Consider the following 22,509-nt stretch of genomic DNA (forward strand, 5'->3'; position numbering starts at 1 on the left):
TAGCTGATTGAAAAAAAAATTTGTAACCAGGTATAGATAGTCTTTGCTTACATACTTAAAGATGAAACAAAATTTATACATTCATGGAAAAGTTAACTCTGTATTTTAAGGTATTATAAATGGCTAATATCAAACCAAGGAAAACATGACTACCCCAAAATAAGTGAAAGGAGAAATTTGGACCTAGAGGCTGCAAGAGATTCACAGTTAATATCATAGAAGATGAATCTCAGATCATCTTTCTGGATCTTTCTAGATCCAGGGCCTTACACTTCCTAACCCTTTGCCTGAGTATGATCCGTTCCAGTTTTTGGTGGTCTACTCCTATTCAGGTCTCAGCTGGAGCACCACTTTTTCAGGAAAGCTTTTCCTGACCCCTCAGATCTGTGACAGAAAATAACAGACAGGAAATAAATAAACACATATTAAGACGGTATTAATTGCTATAGAGAAATATAAAGAGTGATAATGGGGCTGTTGTTTTGCATAGGATGATCAAAAAAGGCCCTGTTGATCAAGTAGTATCTGAGCAGAGACCTGAAGGGAGTGGAAATAAGACTTGCAGCTATCTAGTGAAGTGGAAGCTGGTGCAAGGGCCCTGAGGTAGGATGGGCTTAATGTTTGAGAAGGAGCAAGAAGGCCAATATGACAAGCATCAGGTGAGGGAATCAAGCAAGGAGAGCACTAGAAGACAAACTCAAGGAACACGTAGACCATGGTGAGAAGTTTGGATTTTTATGTGAAAAAAGATTATCATCTTTTTTTGCTAGAGTGGAGTGAGTAGAAGACTAAACAGTAGGAAATGAGGCTAGAGAGGGAATGGGTTAGGGGTTTGGCCAGGGTGTAGTGCAAATAAGAACTATTGTATGGGCCTTGACTCTTCCTCTGAGCAAACTGTGATGGCTTTGGATGGTTTAAGCAGGATAGTGACACGATCTGGTTTATCTTTTGGATGATCACTCTAGCTGCTATGTTGGAAATAGAATAGAAGGGGAAAGAGTAGAGGTAGGGATCTTAGGTGCCTCTTGCATTAGTCCCATTGAGTAATGATTGACTGCACAAGGGTGGTAGAGGTGCTGATGAGTGCTTGGGACCTGAATTTATTTAGAAGATAGAGCTAACAGAATTTGCTAATATGAAGTGGGAGGAAGAGAAATGTGAACAATTATTTCAGTGTTTGGCCTAAGCAACTATAAAGAATAGGGAATAGAGTTGTCGTATACCACAGGTGGAAAACTGGGAGAAGCTCTTCTGTGGGAGAGGGGCTGCTGCTGCTACTTAAATAAAGAATTCCCTTTAGAATATGTTGAGTTTGAGATAACTATTAGACTTTTAAGTAGAGGTATCTACTAGAGAGTCAGAAATAAGAATCTGGAGTTTAGCAAAAGATTCACGGCCAGAGGTATGCATTTTGGAGTCATCTGCAATTACATGGTATTTAAAGACTGAGACTAAAAGATATTATATTGGGAGTAAGCGTAGATTGAAACGAGGAGGTCAGAGGACTTCCAAGTGCACTCCAAATTTTAGAGGTCAGCAACATAAGGAGGATACAGCAAAGCATTATGCTGGTCTATGAGATAGAAGGACACCCCAGAGACTGGTGTTCAGAGAGAAAGTCGAGAGTGTGTTTTCAAAAAGCACAGTGCCACATATTACTAATATCAGAATTGAAAGAGAGGACATCACTACAGATCCCATGGACATTAAAAGAGTTAAAAGAATACTATGAAGAACTCAATGCTTACAAATTTGATAACAAATATTGTTATCATATTGGTCCATATAATAAAATGGACCAATTCCTTGAAAGACACAATCTACCAAAACTCACACAAGAAATATATCATCTGAATGGGCCTACGTATATTAAAGAAATTGAATCAATAATTAATGATCTTCCAAAACAGAAAACATTAGACCCAGACAGGTTCCCTGGTGAATTCTACCAAACATTTAAGGAAGAATTTATGCCAATTTTCTAGAATTTTTTCCAAAATATATAAGAAGAAGGAATGCCTCCTAACTCATTCTATGAGGCCAGAATTACCTCACTATCAAAACCAGACAAAGACATTACTAGAAAAGAAAACTATAGATTAATATTTCTCAAGATGTAATAGATGTAAAATCTATTAATGTAAGATAGATGTAAAATCTTCGACAAAATATTAGCAAATTGAATCCAACAATGTATAACAGGAATTATACACCATGATCAAGTGGCTTTTATCCCAGGTGTGCAAGGCCGCTTTAGCAGTTGAAAATTAAGTAATGTTATCCATCACTTTAAGAGGCTGAAGAAGAAAAATCACATGATCATATCAATAGATGCAGAAAAAGCATTTGACAAAATTCAATGCCCATTCATGATAAAAACTCTCATCAAACAAGGAATAAAGGGGAATTTCTTCAAATTAATGAAAATCATCTATAAAAACCTACAGCTAACATCATACTTAATGGTGAAAAGCTAAAAGCTTTCCCATGAAGATCAGGAAAAAGGCAAGGATGTCCCCTCTCACCACCACAATGTTGAAAAACATCGTACTGGAAATCCTAGCTAATGCAAACAAGAAAAAACAGACAACAGAAATATATCTAAAGATGATCCATATATTGGAGTTATCAGACACAGATTTTAAATAACTTTTATTTATATTTGAGAAAATAGATGACAAAATGGAAAATTTTACCAAAGAACTAGAGTCTATAAAAAAGAATCAAACAGAAATTCTTGAACAGAAAATCATAATAACTAAAATTAAGAACTCATTATTTGGATTTTTAGCAGATTGAACTGAACAGAAGAAAAGATTAATGAACTGGAAGATAGACTACTAAAAACTATGTAAACTAAAGCACAGAGTGAAAAACGTTTGGAAAATACAGAAAACAATGTAAGAGACAAAATTTATACTACAAAGATTTTGTGTCTGTAAGAGTCACCCAAAATCTGTGTGTCTGCATCATTTCATGGGAAAAATCTTACGTGATATCATGAAAGAAATTCTGTGCTGGTTGGTGAGGATGATCTGCTCACCAGGCCACCCTCTTGGAAGCAGGGTCTGGCTCCAGAACCTGACTTCAGGGCCCCAGGACAACCCTATAGTTACAGTTCTTGGAGCTCTCAGGCATCTGGTTGACCTCAATGAGTGCTGCAGAGAGTCAGGGAGTACTCCTAAGGGATCTGACCCTTGTAGGTCCTAGTCTAGGTTCCAGGCGCCCTGCCTGGATAACACTCCAGTTTCTGGCTGACTCCAGTGATCAGAAGGTGACTATGAAAACTTTGAAAAAGGCATTCTAAAGTGGTGGGAGCTGGGGGCCTGAAAGGGGCAACTGAAGTGTGGGGCCCACGTCAGGGGTTCCACTTACTTGGGTCTAAGGCAGACAGTGAGAATTTTAATGATCATTTAGGAGCATGTGACCTAACTCAAACCAATGAGAATCATTTCTTGGCTTTTGCTTCAATTATTGGAGAAGATATTTCTTCCCGCTCAAATTCTTAAACTTTCTATAATATAAGCTTTTAAATTCTGTTGCCCATCTTTGCTACCACTGGGATGAATATGATTCAGAAATGAGCCAGCAAAGTTAAAAACAAAATTAAGTGACAGAGAGGAGGGAAACAATATTCTTGAAGACAGTGATTAAGCAACTGGATTGAACCATGTGTGCAGCTGGTTTATTTAAGAAATATATGAACCAATGTCTTCCTTATTTGCTTAAATTGAGTAGTTTTGGAATTTTCTTACTTGAAACAGAAAAAGCCCTGACTCATATGCACAAGACTTTTATCCTCTCACTTCTTGGGTGAAGATCTTGAGGTACTGTTTCTTGTGTTACTACCTAGACCATTGAGCAGAGCAGAGTCTGAAAGGTGACAGACTGATGGAATGACAGTAAGTTTTACACTAGTTTAAAACAAGAGATATCCTCGTGGGACACCAGGTGCTTGGAAACATGAGAGCACAGCTCAAGGGAAATGTTATAAATTTTGGTAGCACTACCATGTTAGTAAGAGAAACTTTGGATATTATGTGAGATATACAATAAGAGAGATGACTGAGCATGAAACATAAGGGAGCTGATATTTAATAGGGAGCTAGAGGACAGGAATCAATGAAAAGAGAGACTAATCTGAGACGTAGAAGATCCAAGGGTGAACAATGCAGAAAGAGAAAGGAGAACAGAGTCGTAAGGTGATTTTGGTACCTGTGGTAAAGCAGAAGATAAATGACATGAGGCTATTCAATTTAGCATTTAAATACTGGGTTTGGCAACTCAAGTTAAATAACGACTTTAAGTCATTTAAGATAGGAGTTTTGTTAGAGAAAAGGGATGAGAAAAAATTTCAGAGTGTTGCACAGTGTATCAACTAAGATTAGGTTTGGCTCAAATAAAAATAATTTATATACAAGTAAAATTTTTAAATACCATATTTGTCTGGTGAATTTTAAATATCAATAGTGATTGCATTCTTCTTTAATGTTAAATTGAGATTATTTTCTATGATCTCTCTCTGATTTTGAGACTTCACAAATAACTAGTGAATAATTTTTATCTAAAAATTTCCTAAGCTGATTCATAAAAATCAGGAAACAATCGAGCTTTTATAGAATCATTTTTACTTATATTCTTGCATCTATATGCATATATAAAATATCAACTATTTAAAATCAATGTACCATATGAACTGAACTATATTATCTTAAAATATTATTTATATTTTAAAAATAAAGTTTAAAGCCTTAAATAATATCATCTAAACTTATATAGTTTACTACATATACAAGTGTTTAAATATATGCATTCAATACTGCATCAATCAATAAAAGAAGATACAAAGTGTAGTTAAAAGGAGAGTAATGATAATTGAAAAAATAATAATAATGAAACAAAACAAAAAGTTAGACGTTCATTTCTTTCTTTCCTGAAAGAAGTCAGGCACAAGACATCACAGAGCTGGTCTGAAACTCCATAGTTACCTGGTTCATAGACTCTTTTATCTTTACTTTACTGTGTTTAGTCATGGCTTCCATCCTGACGGTTTTTGACTTGTCCCAGATGGTTGCTGGAGCTCCAGACACCACACATGTATTTCAGACAGCAGGAAGGAGAGAGGACTAAGGGCAAGAGAGAACATGTCAATATTCCAACCACTTGTTAAGACACTTCTTTTGAAGTCCACCTATTTTCTGTGTAGAACCCATTGAACACCCCTCACTGCCCCAAAGACTGAGAAATAAAATATTTTAGCTGGGCACATTGATCAGGGTCCAGTTAGATACAAAGAACAGGAGCATGGATATTGGATGGGCAGCTAACAGTTTTGTCTTAATGGGCTATGATAGAAAAAGGAAAATGCACTACATTTTCCAAGACATTTGGTAGAGACGTGGGGAAGTATGTTGAACAGATTTTGATAGAATGGAAATTTTTAGGACGGGAGAGACTTGAGTGTTTTTGAGTTGAGAGGAAGAATAATTAAGATAAAGTGCAATTAATTGATGGAGCAAGGCACCAGGAGAGATGAGAGACAGGGATCAAGAGCACTATACATTTGCTTCCTTTATGCTTAAAATATGAATTAATTAATCTAGTTTCATTTTAGATTTATTCAATGTCTAAAGTTATGGGTCAAAATTATAATTTAGCAATTACCATGTTTTCTGCAATTAAAAAATAATTAATGTTTTCAAAAGGTCAGTTGAGATGGGAGGCTTAAGAGAGACATCAAAATCCAGCCTATGGAGCATTTTCAGTTTGTATGACAGATAATTTTTTAAATCATCAGCATCTTCAATGAAGGACTGTGATGTTGAAGTTACAATGACTTGTAAAGACGGTGATATTCATATCAACATAGAAATATCACCATCACTACAAATACTCTATCAGCTTGATCCAATCCCTGCACGCTGTTACTCTCCTTCCCTACTCCAAATTAGTCCCTGGCAAATAAGAAATGTGAAGGAAGGGAGAGAGAAGGAAGCGTGGAAGAGATGGAGGGAGAGGAAGAGAGAGAAGGAGGGAGGAATGTTGGAATAAATGGAGAGAGCTCCTTTGACTTACAGGTTTAATATTTTAGAGGGAGGTGAAATGAATTCCACATAAACTTTTCATATTATTTTACTTCTTCCATGAAGTGTTTCCTGATATCTCTCACTTGCTCCAGCCACAATTCTGCTTTCTCTCGATCTCCTTAATGCTTATTGTGCCTTTTAAATAATATACATCACTTGTATTATGGTTTTTTAAGTGTCTATTTTTCTTTTCTACCAGAATATCAGATATTTCATAAGAGGTATCAGGCCTCATTTATCTTTATAATTCCCATATACTTAACACAATATTGGCTACATGGGAGCTCATTAAATATTCGTTGGGCTAATGAATTAACTCAGAAAGTTTTTTAGGTGTTTTGGAATCCATTAGAATTAGAAGTATTTAAAGAATAATAATGAGACATTAAGTATTCTTGTTGATTGCCATTATAATAATAATCACAATAATAATAAATATTCAGGACTTTTGAGCTCTCTTTTAATTATGCTAGATTTAAAATTTAAGTCTTTCACAGCAAATTTTGCTTTTCTTCCTTCTCTTTATAACATTAATATATTGCTGATACCAAAGAAAGTGAATACAGATAGATTTGCAAAAGCTGATACTTACTAAGTAACTGTCAACAGGGAATGTGAGTTATCAAGTCTGTCACCTTGAACAGTTTGGAAGCTACATTTAATAAAGGAGACCACATAAACAACTATTTTTCACAACCACCACCACCACCACCAACAACAACAATAATCTCAAACCTAAAACAAAAACATGTACTTCAGCAGCCAGGGCAGTCACATTGACCAACCCGTATCTGTTCTGATCAGAGGTACACAAATATATATCCTCTATTTGCTAGATTTAGGTTAAAATTACAAACATTAAAAGATGCTACTTCAAAACGAACAATTTTATTTTCTTTACAAATTATAAATTGAGTTGGCCAACGGTATCCAATAACCAATTTTTACAATATTGTTTACCTTCTTTCTAATTGACTTGAAGAAATCACATAAAGGTGAAGAAGAAGACAAGAAGACAAAGAAAAACAACTATTGCCAATTTGACTTCTGTATAAAGCAATTTGGCTTTAGATGGCTTCGATGTCTAAAGAGAAGTGAAGGAAGATGGATATAAAGTGAAAAAGGCACAGAGAACCTCTTTGAACTGAACTTTTCAATACTGTCTTCGGGCCTTAGTGCCAAAAACAGCAAAAGAAGTGACTTCTACTGATTTTGAGAGTTGAATTTAATTTTAAAGTAGTTTGGTAAGAAAATAAGCATTGTGGGGCATTTGCTTATTATAAGCATTTACAATAAGTGGAAGCATTATTATAAATTCAACCCTAAATCAGTGGAATAGAATTGAAAGCACAAAAACAAGCCTTTACATTTCTGTACAATTATTTTCAACCAGTGTGGCAAGACAATTCATTAGAGGAAAGAATAGTCTTTTCAACAAGTGAGACAACTTGCATGGATACCCACATGCAAAAGAATGATATTGGACCCCTACCTCACACCATATACAAAAATTAACTAAAAAATGGATCATAGAACTAAAACTATAAAACTCTTAGAAGTAAACATAGGAATAAATCCTTTTGACCTTAGATTAGGCAATGATATCTTAGATAAAACACTAAAAGCACAAGTGACCAAAAAACAAAAAATAAATGGACTTTACCAAAATTTTAAAATTTTGTGCTTCAAAGGAAACAATCAAGAAAGTGAAAAGCAACCCACAGAATGGGAGAAAATATTAGCAAATCATATATCTGATAAGAGACTGGTATCCAGAATATATAAAGAACTTTTACAACTCAGTAATTAAAAAGACAATCCAACTATCTTAGTCAGTTTGGGCTGCTACGAGAAAGTACCATAGATCGGGTAGCTTATAAACAAGAGATATTTATTTTTCAGAGTCTGGAGGCTGGAAGTCTGAGGTCAGAGTGCCAGCATGGTCAGGTTCTGGTGAGAGCCCTATTACAGGTTGCAGACAGCCGACTTCTCCTTGTATCCTTCCAGCAGAAAGAGAGCAAGAGAGCTCTCTGGAGTCTTTTATAAGGGCACTAATCCCATTCATGAGAGCTCCATCTTCATGTCCTAATTAAATCTCAAAGGCCTTACATCTTAATACTACCCACATTGGGGGTTAGGATTTCAACATGAATATGGGGTGGGGAGAGTCACAAACATTCAGTCCATAACACCCACTTAAAAATGGAGAAAGGGTTTGAATAAACATTTCTCCAAAGAAAATAAACAAATGGCCAATAAACACATGAAAATACGCTGAACATCTTTAGCCATTAGGAAAATGCAAATCAAAACAATGATGAGATACCACTTCACACCCACTAGGATAACTATAATAAGAAAGACAGACAACAATAAGTATTGAGAAGGAAATGGAGGAATTAAAAACACCACGCATGGCTGGTGGGATTTTAAAATGGCTCAGCCACTTCGGAAAACGCGTTGGCAGATCCTCAAAATTTTAACCTAGAGTTTCTATATGATACAGCAATTCCACTCCTAGGCATATACTCAAAATTGAAAATATATGTCCAAACAAAAACTTATACACAAATGTTCATAGCAGTGTTATTCCTAATAGCCAAACAGTGGAAACAACCCAAATGTCTATCAACTGATGAATGAATAGATAAAATGGGATATAAAATCCATAAGATTCATAAAATGGCATATTATTCATCAATAAAAAAGAATGAAGTACTATTACATGCTACAATATGGATAAACCTTGAAAACATTATGCTAAGTGAAATAATTTACCCACCAAGCCCACATATTGTATGATTAAAGTTATATGAAATCCAGAATAAGCAAATCTATAGAAATGGAAAGCAGATGAGGTTGCTAGCAGCTCGGGGAAAGTGGGAATGGGGCACGACTGCCAAGGAGTACTGGGTTTCTTTTTGGTGTGATGAAAGTGTTCTAAAATTAGATATTGATGATGGTTGTACAACTCTGTTAATCTACTAAAACCCATCGAACTGTATACTCTAAAATAGTTAATTTTATGGTATGTCAGTTATATCCCAATAAAGCTGTTCTTAAAAAAATAGTTCAAATCAAGATATTTAGGACACTTCTTTGATTATTGGTTAGAGCCCAATTTCTAGTTCAATAAAGTTTATATCTAAAACAAAGAAATTGAGTAGGTAATTTCTAACATTGCCTTGGATTTTATGATTCTATAATTATATCTTGAAATCTAAAGGAAATCAAGACAATCATGATCAGTATGTGCCTCTAATTGAAGTTCTCTCCCTCCCTGTCTGTCTCTCTTTTCATTTTGGTGTATATTTTTGATTCATTGAGAATAAGAAGATTCAAAATAGTGATAAAGGACATCAAATTAACATTTTATATAACATTTAAAGCTCGGTACTTATTACACAAACACAATTACATTTTAATAAAGTGGGTAGAGAAATTCAAATGAAAAACACAGAAGATTTGCTCACAGAATCCAAACTAAATATTATGTCATTGTTAAATTTGTATGTCTTTAAACCAAAAAAACAACAAAAAAAAAGAAGTCAATTTACTTGTATGCTTATAAATGATCATTATTTTATTTGATTCCATGGTAGCTAATTTCACAAATAAGTCTCATTTACTACACAAGGCCACTGTAGTGATCACTTTAGCTTAAAAAAAGCATTCCATCTAAGATCATCTGTTGGAAATATGTTTCAGGCCATAGCAATTTCTTTTAACTAATGGATTGTAAACTGAAACTCAAATCAAATCAATATATTTACTGAATGCCTGTTACTGTACCGAGGCTCAGAAAATACTAAGAAGCATAAAATTACTGCTTTTAACCTCAAGAAAGTTTCCAATTTCTCTCTAGTTCAGAAGATCCTTTTCAGACCCTATTAATCGTTCAAGATCTACACACCTCCTCTCTCAAGTCTTTTTTGCCCAGCCTAGGCAGAGATGCTTGGATAGTACCATATCTTTTATTAATGTTTGTTTTAAATATTTGTTTACATGTCTGCCTGCGTCTCCAGGTCTTGAGCTCCAGGGCAGTGAACTCATTATTCATTCATTCATTCATATGACAAATATTTATTAAATATCTATTATCACAGCATACAATGGTAAAAAAGAAAGATGCATTTTCAGTTTCCACAGAACTTTCAGTCTAATGGTACACAAAAGTAAACAGGTATTGTTAAGCTCACTAATTTAGTAATTGCTTCTCATATTTGCAAATGAAATGTAACTTTTTAATCTTCTACAAAACACCCCACTTGAGAATATAAAGTAATGGTCTCTCAATCTGTTCCAGTATAAATAACCTCTTTGGCTTGTTTCAGGCTTTTTGGTGTAAGTAGTCAGTCTTTTAAATTTTCTTCTTCTCCCCCTTGCTCTAATTCCAGATGATTTCTGGGGTTTTAAGAGGCTTAAGTTACCTTGTGGGAACAGAAGAGAAAGGGGTTTGGGAGGCATATTGAATTATATGAATCCTTGCTGGTTTTTTGTGAGGTGTGGAGTCTTATCTAGCCCCTACCTGGTATCCACTGGGATATAGCCACTTACGCATGGTGTTTTGAGATAGCGTGCTGGCACCTGCCGTGAAATCAATGGTTCTAGTCATTTGCCTACAGTGTTGAAATTTTGGAATATTTCAGCCCTGACCCCCAAGCCTTTGTTGGCCCATTGGTCCCCTCAGTACTCTGTATCTGGGGTCATGTGGACACTTCTGGATCCATACGTACAGGACATGGAGATCTATGTATTTATTTGACTCAACTAGCTCAGGACCTTCCTGCATTCGTCTCATTACTGGTTCTGGGCTGAGTTGGGCATCACGTCAAACAATGGGCTTCTCACAGAGGCCTGAGGCTTCTGCCAAGCTATACCAGGGGAAGCAGATATTATCTCTGATGCTGTTAGATCTATCTAATCTCTTCAGAAGTAGACCCTAAAGACAGGTGTCATATGTCCTTTCACCCTAAGCCTGTAATGACAAATGGATTACAATTAGAAAAAATGTCTTACTCATAAGGTAGTATTAATTGCACCGCATTTATAAACCAGTGTGGTAGGTTTTTAACCTATCACACCTGAGGCAATTATATTGCGCTCTAATGACAATTTCCCTCATCCCTTCAATCTTTTTACTTGGAAATCTTTTGTAAAGAAGACTAATCCCTTCTCCCACATTTATTTATTTACTTTTTTAAAAAATATCAGTGTGGATATTTCTTTCTTTTTTTTGGGTTACAGTCCAATACTATTGTTACTTATTTTGGTTTTCAAATAGTCCTATTTTTGGCTATTGGGAGCTTTTTTCGGCTTGTTTCCTGTGCCCTTTTAATACATCTTGATCTTTTATTACTTATTTTTGATCATTTCCTGACTTTCTGGCATCACAAACTGTTCCAGGATCATCTTATGTTTTCGCTGTCCCAGCCCCGGAATAAACCAGTTTTCCAAGGAGTCTTGGTTCCTTTTATTAGGGATGATATTTAGAAACCAAGCTCATTGCTGCTGGGGTGACACTTCTTCTAGTACCTCTTAGTGGATAGAACTAGTGTATATATGTGTATACCTAACTCATGCCTACAAATATATCTGTATTTATTTCTGTCTATATTAGTAGGCATTTAAATAAAATCATGAGTTCGTTAAATACCCCATCTCCAATCCAGTACCACATGATTCATTCTAGCATTCACCCTTTCCTTATTTGTAACTTCTGCTGACAATAAGAAACCCAACTCTCAATTCCTGTGAGGAACAAACTACCAACTGTAGCAGGGAGTGGCAAACTAAGGCTCACAGAGCAAATCTGACCCAGCGCCTGTTTTAATAAAGTTTTATTGCAACACAGCCATGCTCATTGGTTTGTGCATTGTCTATGACTGCTTCTGTGCTGCAACTGCAGGGCTCAGCAGTTGTGACAGAGAGTATTGTCTGCAAAGCCTGACATATTTACTATCTGGTCCTTTAGTGAGCAAGTTTGTCAATCCCTAAACTGGAGCACAGTGTTTGTGTACATTTCTTGTTGTTTTTGGCTTTAAAGTATCCAAATACTGTTTGCCAAAGTTACTTAAGTCAACAACTTTCTGTGATTATGTAATTAATTTGTAATATAGCTAGATTTGTCACAGTCCGCATCCTTCCGCACACCCTGCTTGATTTGATTTTTAAAAAATTAACATGCAGTAAATTCACTCCTCGTGATGTACAGTTCTTTGAGGTTTGATAAATGCAATGAGTCACGTATTTGCTGCCAGAGGTCCATACAGAACCGTTTACTGACCCCCAAGTTCCCCTGTGTTGTTCATTTATATTCAACTCCTCCCTTCACTCCTTTATCACTGGCAGCCACTAATCTGCTTTCTGTGCCTATATTTTGGCCTTTTCCAGAGTGCTATATAAATGGAATTGTACAAAATCAACCTTCTCATGTCTGACTTCTTTCACTTAGCAAAGGGCATTTAAGATCTAAGCATGTTGTTGTGCTAAAATATTTACTACCTGGCCTTTCATAGAAAAAGTTTACTGACCCCTATTGTATAGTGTAGAAAAGAGTGAGAGGATATGGGTGACTGTGTTAGACATTTGATATGGGAAGCAAAGAAGAAATTAAAGATGGTTTTATAATTTTGAATTTGGGTAACTGAGAGAATGTTTTACCTTAATAAAAATAGTGAAACCCTATTTTTGGGTTTTCCTCAAATGGCGAACTACTTTTGTATAATTGATCAGTATTTGAAGCTACAAAAATGAACATGAAGTAGTCATGAATTGGCCAAACAGCAAACCCCATCAAAGTAGCAAGGGTATCAGTTTTCATTCTAGTTGCTGGGAATGGGAGGCCATTCAGTACTAGGAGTCAGGATGCAATCAAAGGAGAAAGAGTTTCTATGTCATTTGGCCTGTGTGATTTTCTCTGTCTAAAGGAGGGTTGTCCAGAAAGCTCTTCATAAGACAACAAAGGAAGTCATTTCATGATATCTTTTATTTTTTTCAGGTAACATATTCTCATTCTAAAATTTCAAATGGTCGAGAAGAAGTGAAAGTAACCCTGCAATCCTACATCTTCAAGGATAACTACTGTTACCCTGTTGGGTAATTCCTTTCAGAATTCTTTATGCATATAGATACATAGAGAGAGATTACTGTGCTGTAATACTCTCCCATTAGCTGCTTTTTAATGTGATAATATATTGTCTATGTTCTTTTCTTATGATACTTTCAGTTCTACTTTATTATTTTTTAATGACGACATAATATTCTATTGTATAGTTGCATTGTTATTATGTAACCAATCCATTTTTTTTTGTGTTAATATAGACGATGGCTAAATTTTCACTGTTAAAACTCAAAAAGCACCATTCTATGCATACATATTCATAATTTCTTCACTATTTTCCTAGCATAAATTTTTAGAAGCAGTACTTCTAGATAAAAAGATGACTTCTTTTTATCATTTGTATTTTTAAGGCTCGGTCCAAAAGAAAACATTCTCCTTTTTTGTTTTTTTAAGCTCAGGAAGTCTGTCCATGATAATTATAAAGGGATATAACAAGGTTGTTTTGAAGGGTGGGAGAAGCACACCAAAGTTGTGGTTATTAACCAAAAAATATCAATATTAAAGAAAAACAGTGGAGGAAAGTATAGACAATTAAGGATACTATTGTCAGCCTGTCTTCATCCTTGTCTGAATTTTGGATCGATTTCAGCCCTAGAGGATGAAGTAAAAAGAGATAGGAGGAACGGACAGGAAAAGATCTCAATTGTCTAATTGAGACTTTCTGTTTAAACTTCAGAAGAGTGTTCTTTTGACCTCGAGCATGATCAGAAAGAAGATTGTGTGTTGCATCTATAAGCAAAAACCTTAGAGAAAGCATTAACATCACTGTTTATCACTTCATTTATCCTATGGGTTTTTTTGTTCATAATTTCTTCACTATTTTCCTAGCATAAATTTCTAGAAGCAGAACTTCTACATAAAAAGATGACATTTTTTAATTTTGTGTTTTGAAAGAAAATTTCACTCGTATTACCAGACATTTTGGAATACATTTTAAAAAAATTATCCATTTTTTTATTGAGGTAACATTGGTTTACAACATTATAAAATGATCAAAACAGAAAATATGTTTTAAAAAAGTATTCCATTAGCGTACTTAGCAAGTACCACAATGTGCTGCTGGTTCTTTTATGAGTTTGGTCTCAGTACACCCAACTGGTAAAATTGTTTGAGAGTACTATCTTTTATATCCAGTGGATATGTTGAAAATGTTTGTTGATTGATTCATGTTACCTAGATATTGGTTCTATTGTGCTATCATTTTTCATAATCCATAAAGACAGAAAGTGGAAAAATCTACCATTTTAAATACGTATAAATGATCCTCATCTCCTACCATATGATTAATTTATTATAATTCTGTGAGTGGAGCATTTCCATTTCTGAACTGTGCCTATTTGGCTTTCTTTACTTTAGTGAAAGACATCATCATTTATCTAGTTGGTAAATCTGGAAAACTTAGTTTTTCCTTCTGCTTAATGTTTCTGAGATCCATCCAGATCTCTCTATTCCCAGAATTACTTTTGGTACATTTTACTTTTCTAGACCCTCCAACACCCTCCTAGCTGGTCTACCTGCCTCTGGCTGTGCCCTACTGCCAAACATTCACTTTGTTACAGCTACAGAGTCTTCTAAATGAAAAACAAATCTCATGATGTCACTCTGTTTAAGACCCTTTAATGCTTTCCGTTTGCCCTTAGAGGGAAAAACTCTGTAGTAGAGCCTTTGAGACTCTAGATCTTGACTTACACAAATACACTGGATAAAATAAGACTTAGAAAAAACAAAGACTTTCAGTTTAAAAATGGGAACATACAGTCAGTATTTCCTCCTTCTCTAGGAAATTACAGGAAGGCAACAAGAAGAATGAGAAAATTAAACACAAATTTCTTCTTTGATGAAACTAGTTAACAGGTGAAACTCTAGACCCAAAAATAATTGGAAAGAGTTCAATAAGCAGTGAAGACTAAACATTGAAATCAATGAGCACTTTAAGAAATTAGGGACCGACCCAGTGGCATAGTGGTTAAGTTCACACGTTCTGCTTCGGTGGCCCAGGGTTCCCCGGTTGGGATCCTGGGCTCAGACCTACTTACCGCTCATCAAGCCGTGCTGAGGTGGCGTCCCACATAGAAGAACTAGAAGGACCTACAACTAGGATATACAACTATGTACTGGGGCTTTGGGGAGAAAAAAGAAAAAGAGGAAGATTGGCAACAGATGTTAGCTCAGGGCCAATCTTCCTCAGAAACAAAAAAACGTAGAAAGTTTTTAAATAATCTCAGAGAGGAAAAGTCTATCTAAGTATGATTCAAAATTGAGAATATATAAAATAAAAGCTTGATAATTCAACCACATAAAACAACAACAACAACAACAATAATAAAATAATAATAAAATTTCTGCAAGGTAAACCCCTGGAGAAAAATGACCAACTGGAAGAAAGATTTGCAACCCCTTACATTCAACAGTCTAGTTTCCCTAATATAAAAAGAACTTCAAAAAATCAATACGGAAAGGATCATCAATCCAACGGAAAAGGGCAAACGATGTGAACAATTAGCAGAAAATACAAATGGTTCTTAATTATAGAAAGATGCCCAACTTCACTTACAATAAGAAAATACTACCACTGTAATATTATTCTTCACCAATCAAACTGGCAAATATAAAAAAAATAGTAGCATACTAGTGAGAATGTTAATTGGTAATACTTATATATTTTGGAAAAACTCTTAAGAATTACAAATATTGTCGTGTGTGAAATAGTAATGTACTTACAAGGTTGTTAATTATAGTACTATTTGAAATGGCAAAAGATTGAAAACAACCCTAATGTTACTAGTGTGGGTTGGGCTAAATAAATTATGGTACATGCAAAAAATTGAATACTAAGTAGCTATAATAAGAATGTAGAAGATCTGTAGGTACTGATATGAAACTATGTCTGCACATATTGTTTAAAAAATAGCAAAGGGTAAAATCATGTGTATGGCTTGCTCCTTTTCTGCAAAAAAAGAACGAAGAAAGAAAAGAAAAAGTATATGCACCTGTTTATATATTCCTTGAAGACCTCTGGAAGAATAGAAAAGAAACGGGTAACAATATTTTTTTCCTAATAGGAGTGGGGAAGTGAATAGTTGAAGGATAGAGGAGTGAGGATGACTGTTAGTGTATATATTTTTATATCTTTTGAATTTTGAACCATTCAAAATTTGTACTATATTTACATTTGTATTATATATTCAAACAAAATTTAAGGCAAAATCAAATAAAAACTGTGACAATGTATACACTCATGATCTTGCACAATGATTATTATTTTTTTTAGTGAAAGAACATATAAATATTTATTTTCAGATTAAGGATAGCCGAAGAATCTTTATTAACAAGTGAAGATATAATTTGTGTTTGTGTTATCAGCAAAACAACTCCAGTTGTCAATTTATCTGCTAGAAAAATAATTAAATGTCTAAATGCAAGCAGAGTAAAAAATATAAGATTCTGTCTTCAATTTGCATTAATCTAATTGTACTCCATGGCTTGCTGATCAAATTATTCCTCTCTACAGAAGCTATTTCTTTACTGTCACACATTAATGGCAATATATAATCACTACACTGTCCAGAATTGTCTTTTCTTTTTGATGTGTAAAAAGCCGTACATATTTAATGTATACAACTCAATGAGTTTGAGGATAAGCATACACCCGTGAAACCATCCCCACCATCAAGGCCATAGACATTCCATTACCTCATAAAGCTTCCTCTTGTCCCTATCGTTACTATTAATATTATTAATTTTGTAGTAAGAACACTTAACATAGATCTATGCTCTTAGTTTAAGTAGTATACAATACAGTATTGTTAGCTATAGGCACTATGCTGTATAGATCTCCAGAACTTATCTTGCATAACTGAAACTTTGTATCCTTTGACCAACATCTCCCTACTTCCACTCCCCCCAGACCCTGGCAACCATCATTCTACTCTCTGCTTCTATGAATTTGACTATTTTAGATTTCATATATAAGTGAGATCATGCAGTATTTGTCTTTCCATGCCTGGCTTACTCACTTAGCGTAATGTCCAGGTCTATCCATGTTGTCACAAATGGCAGGATTTCCTTCTTTTTTGAAGGCTGGATAATATCCCATTGTATGTATATACTACATTTTCTTTATCCATTTATCCATCGATGGACATTTAGGTTGTTTCCATATCTTGATTATTTGAACAATGCTTCAATGAAAATGGGGGTGCAAGTATCTCTTGGAGATCCTGATTTCAATTACTTTGGATATATGCTCAGAAGTGAGGTTGCTGGATTATATGGTAGTTCAATTTTTAATTTTTTGAGAAGCCTCCGTACTGTTTTCCGTAGTGTCTGTACCAGTTTACATTCTCACCAACAGCGTACAATGGTTCCCTTTTCTCCGCACCTTTGCCAACGTTTGTTATCTTTTGTTATTTAAATTATTAATGACGGGCTTCAGTTTCAGATCTGAGCTTCCTGGTGGCCAATGCAAATAAGGGTACACAATCAATATCTAAATTTGTTTTACCCACAATAGAAAGCTAATATCTCTTTTTTCACCATGAAGAATGGGCCCTAAAGCAGATATTAATAATTTCCCATTTGACTGTAGGAAATCTGAATAATTCAACTCTGGAATATTTGATTTTAAGCAACATAACTTCCTGATGGACCTTCTAGGGTGAAGTTGTAGCAAAATACATATGTGTAAAGAAGTGAATATTTTTGCTACGTACAGTGTTGATCATAAGTCAAGTATATTTTGAAAGATGTCTCCTAAATTTGCTGCATTGAATTTTAGAGAAATTCACCTCTAACTTTTATTTCTGCAGTAGTTGATGGTAGAACTTGCACCATTGAGGCTAAATCTCTTCATAAATGTAGAGGAGACTAATCCTCTTTCCATCTTCTATAGCAAGAAGACACACATCTAGTATTTTAAAACAAGTTTGAAATAACTAAGATTTTAATTTTGAGAAGAGGATCAAAACATATCTCTGCTTTACACACCAGCTCTAAACTATAATCTGACCGGTCAGTGGTTCTTAGCCACATTTATTCTCGTTGTGGTGTTAAGATACATATTCTAAGATACATATACATGTTATTACCCTTGAACAGCTTGTCCCATATATTCTTTCTCTTTACAGAGTTAAAGGAGAGGAAATGATGATGGTGATGATGATAGTAACAAGACTAACAACATCTGACATTTATTGAGCACATTTATTGAGCTAATCTATTGAGGCTCTATGATAAGTAAATTATATCCATAATGGCACTTAAGTCTCACAAAAAATCTGTGAGGTGGGTACTATTACCATGCCTATTCTACAGAGGGGGAAAAAGGATTTTAGAGGTAATGTTCGAAGTCCTATGGCTACTACATGGTAGATCCTGATAGTGTGATGCCCAGATTGTGTACTCGGTAAATTTAGAACAGATTCTGTTAAATGAAGGATATCCTGAATTTTAATTTTTTTTTCATTTTGAAATATGTAAATATTGCCACCCAAATACATTCACACTTACTGTAATTTTTGCCCCCCCCTTCAGGGTACTTTTCTTCAGCAAATACTTTTACTAGACAAAACCCATCAAATATATTCTCTATTTGTAGTTCTTTTGAATATTTTACCCAGTTTAGCTTCATCATAAAATTTCCCCACAAGTTGAGATATTCTGAAATGCAATTATAAAATTTCAAAATTAAATTGTTATGCCAGCAGAATTCTCATTATTTAATTTGTTTGATTCGTCCTTTTCATTTGTAAGGATAAATTTCAGTGTCTTCCTGTTTGTTAAGTCTGTTACAGTCATTACAATTCTCAGAAAGTTTTGAAAGTTGAAGGTTTTTTTAAAGAGCTCTATTAAATATTTTAACTAAAAATTTTCAACTCTGAACAAACTGGGAATACCATTATAGTGCAACATTGTTGTAGGACACTTAGGTTGATTTACAGAGTACAATGTTCTCAGACATTTTTAAATTAAAGCAATATAGGGACAGCTTTGGTGTCACTTGAAATGAAAACAGGACTTTTGATTATGGAACTGTGATTCTAGGCAACATTAGAAGGTTCAGTTTTCTTGGTTTTATTACCCTGGGATGCTGCTTGCATCTTTCAGGTCCCATCTCGAACTGGAAACACTCTGTATTTTTGTTAAAAATGCTTGGGGCCGGCCCTGTGGCTTAGCGGTTAAGTGCGTGCGCTCCGCTGCTGGCGGCCCGAGTTCAGATCCCGGGCACGCACCAACGCACCGCTTCTCCGGCCATGCTGAGGCTGCGTCCCACATGCGGCAACTAGAAGGATGTACAGCTATGACATACAGCTATCTAATGGGGCTTTGGGGGAAAAAAAAAAAATTATTAAAAAAAAAAAAAAAAGGGGCCGGCCCCGTGGCTTAGTGGTTAAGTGAGTGCGCTCCACTGCTGGCGACCCGGGTTCGGATCCCGGGCTCGCACCGACGCGCTGCTTCTCTGGCCATGCTGAGGCCGCATCCCACATACAGCAACTAGAAGGATGTGCAGCTATGACACACAACTATCTACTAGGGCTTTGGGGGGAAAAAATAAATAAATAAAATCTTTAAAAAAAAAAAAAAATGCTGAGCAAGGTCCTATCTGGGTGGCCTCTGATCTCCCACTGCCTTAAACCAATAATACCGTTAGTTAGTGAGACATTCCATCTAACATGTATCGTAGTTAGCTACTCCACAAATTGCAAGGTTGGTTTATCAGACCGTATTCCGCATGAGATACTTAGCTTTGCCGTTTTGGCCCCTGTTGCATTTATTATTACCTTGAGGAGAAATCTATTGGGAACAATACGAGACCATATGACAAGGTCTGCCATTTAGCAGAATTTACTCTGAAAATTGTCAAGTACGTCAGCACCTGCAGAGAAAGTATTTTCCTAATTATAGCCTACAGAGAGGAGTTGATTGACTATATCAACAATTTCAAATTTATTAACCATAAAATATCCTTTAAAAAGTTTTCAGCAAAACATTTATAATTTTAAAATACAAAAATAATAAAATTTTATTAAAAATACACTTAGAAAAATTCAGGCGATGTATTAGAGACAGATACCACTACAAAATCTATTAAAGAATGTGAATATGTTCCAAGAATATTTATTCTGCTTATGTTATTTTTTAATGTTCACATAATGAATATGAAGAAGTTTTAAAATTTTTCTTAGTTGATGCAGATATAAAATTTTTATTTTTAGAAAAAAAATTTTATATAGTTTTGAGAACGATGTAAAAAACTATTTTTTCACTCTCAAAAGTGTCCTGATCTGGACAATAAATTACATGGTTATTCTTCTTAAATCATCTTACTTAAGTGCGGCCTGCTCTGTCAGTAGATGGCAGTCCTCACAATGTTATCTAAGGGAGAGGCACGTGTACAGGGAAAACCAGTATAGTGCATGGGTATAAATTACAGAGATTACAACTGGATTATAGAGAGAACTGTGGCTTATTTATAGCCATTTCATCAGTTTACCATAGATTTGTACAGAGATAAATCAAGATGCCTCACTCATGCAGAAATTTAAAAAATTAGTACAGAAATGTGAAATATCTTTATAATTCTGTCCATTGAAATTGTTCTATTTTCCTTCTATAGATTGTGTGAAGTTAGGTTGAGACTATGAACTAAAGAAAAAAGACGGTGAATTAATTTTTATTATGTGCTGAGGTTAGTAGAAGAATAATGATAAATGATGAAAAAAATAAACACATAAATTAGAAATTAAAAATTACACTTGTCTGGGGTAGAGTTGAGAACCTAAAACTTGATCTAGTAGGAAAATGTTTAGTTATTTCTAGAATTACGATAAATATTAAATTCTAGGCAGAATCTCAAATACCATGTGTATATTTATAATTTGCAGTTGAGTTGTAATCTGAATTTAATTAGCTCTGAATAGTTTTATGCTTATGTATTAGGCATTTCAAATAAGCTGTTCATGTATTTTATTGACAGGTCACAGAAAGGATTATTTCAAACTTTAGGAGAACTGAGGCTTTTTTTGGAAGATGAGTGAAAAGAACTAAGTTGGGTGAGGTTCCCTCCTGCCTTCTCTATGCTATTACCTTTCCATCTTCTGTGATCAAGGGAGATGATGGATGTGCTCCCACAATATCCCTTCACTTACTGGAAGTGGTAAGGGAAAGCCTATGCCTGAACGTGATAGAATGTATTCGGAGAGAGAAATCTAAAGTACTTAAAAACTGACAGTGAGCATAAAAAAATAATTTCTCAGGGCAAAACCGTGGTTATCTGTAATTTATAATTTTTAGAGGAAGTGGGGGAAACGCAGATTTTTCAAAATTGAAAGTGTAAACTCATCTGGTGTGAAAGATCTACAGCTAATAACTTGCCCAAAAGCGTTAATCTAAGGTCAGGGAGAAATCAAAAGTACAGGAAGAATGAAGCTGGAAAACCCAACCCAGAGCAATAGCTTTGAGATGAAGCTGAAAGAAAGTTGACTGAAACTCAGATTTGAAGATATTTCCCTTCCATGATCTAGGGATCTGGAGTAAGGAAATCAGCTTTCCTGGTAAAAATATGCAAACTCTTTAGTTTGCAAGTCAGGGCCCTTTGTGAGACAGTTCAGGCTCTGCCTGTTTCCTGGTCACTCCTTTCATAGCCCACGCCTGTCCAGTGAGCAAATACAGTGGGCTGCTCAGTGTCAGGCACATGTCCAGGCTTCTGGCCTCTGCGATGACCTTGAATTCCTCCTTACCTAGACTACCCACACCACCACTTTGAAAACGCACACACTCTTAATATTTGATCAAATGGATCACTTTCTCCATAAATTTTCCTCTGATTCCCTCACCTGGAAGTACTCTTCTAAATCATAATCTCATTGCTATATTTCTCATTTAGTCGCTTAATGCATTCTGATTTGATTTGAACTATTGAGGCATCCCTTTTCTAGGCTGTAAACTCTTCAGAAACAGCATATATTTTATTGTTCACATAGCGAGCCAACCTTGCCAATACATATTTACAAAATAATTAATAATTATATATTTAATTATTAAATTGTAATTATAAAAATAATGACAGAATAATTAGTTGATATGGGTTATTTTATTCATGCAAATTATTGGGCCTTGGGGTCATTAATTTAAAAAAGATACTGTGGGGGATCAGAATTGGCCATCTCAAAATATGTCTCTTTACCTTAATTATTTTCTCTGAAGGGCATTTGACATTCCCCCAAACTGCCTAAAAGCAATAGACTGGGAGGGTCCCTGCTAAGCCCATTTTTATCAAAGCTCTGTTTAAGGGAAATCTCC

This window comes from Diceros bicornis, chromosome 8 (assembly GCF_020826845.1).
Source record: "Diceros bicornis minor isolate mBicDic1 chromosome 8, mDicBic1.mat.cur, whole genome shotgun sequence".
Classification (NCBI taxonomy): domain Eukaryota; kingdom Metazoa; phylum Chordata; class Mammalia; order Perissodactyla; family Rhinocerotidae; genus Diceros; species Diceros bicornis.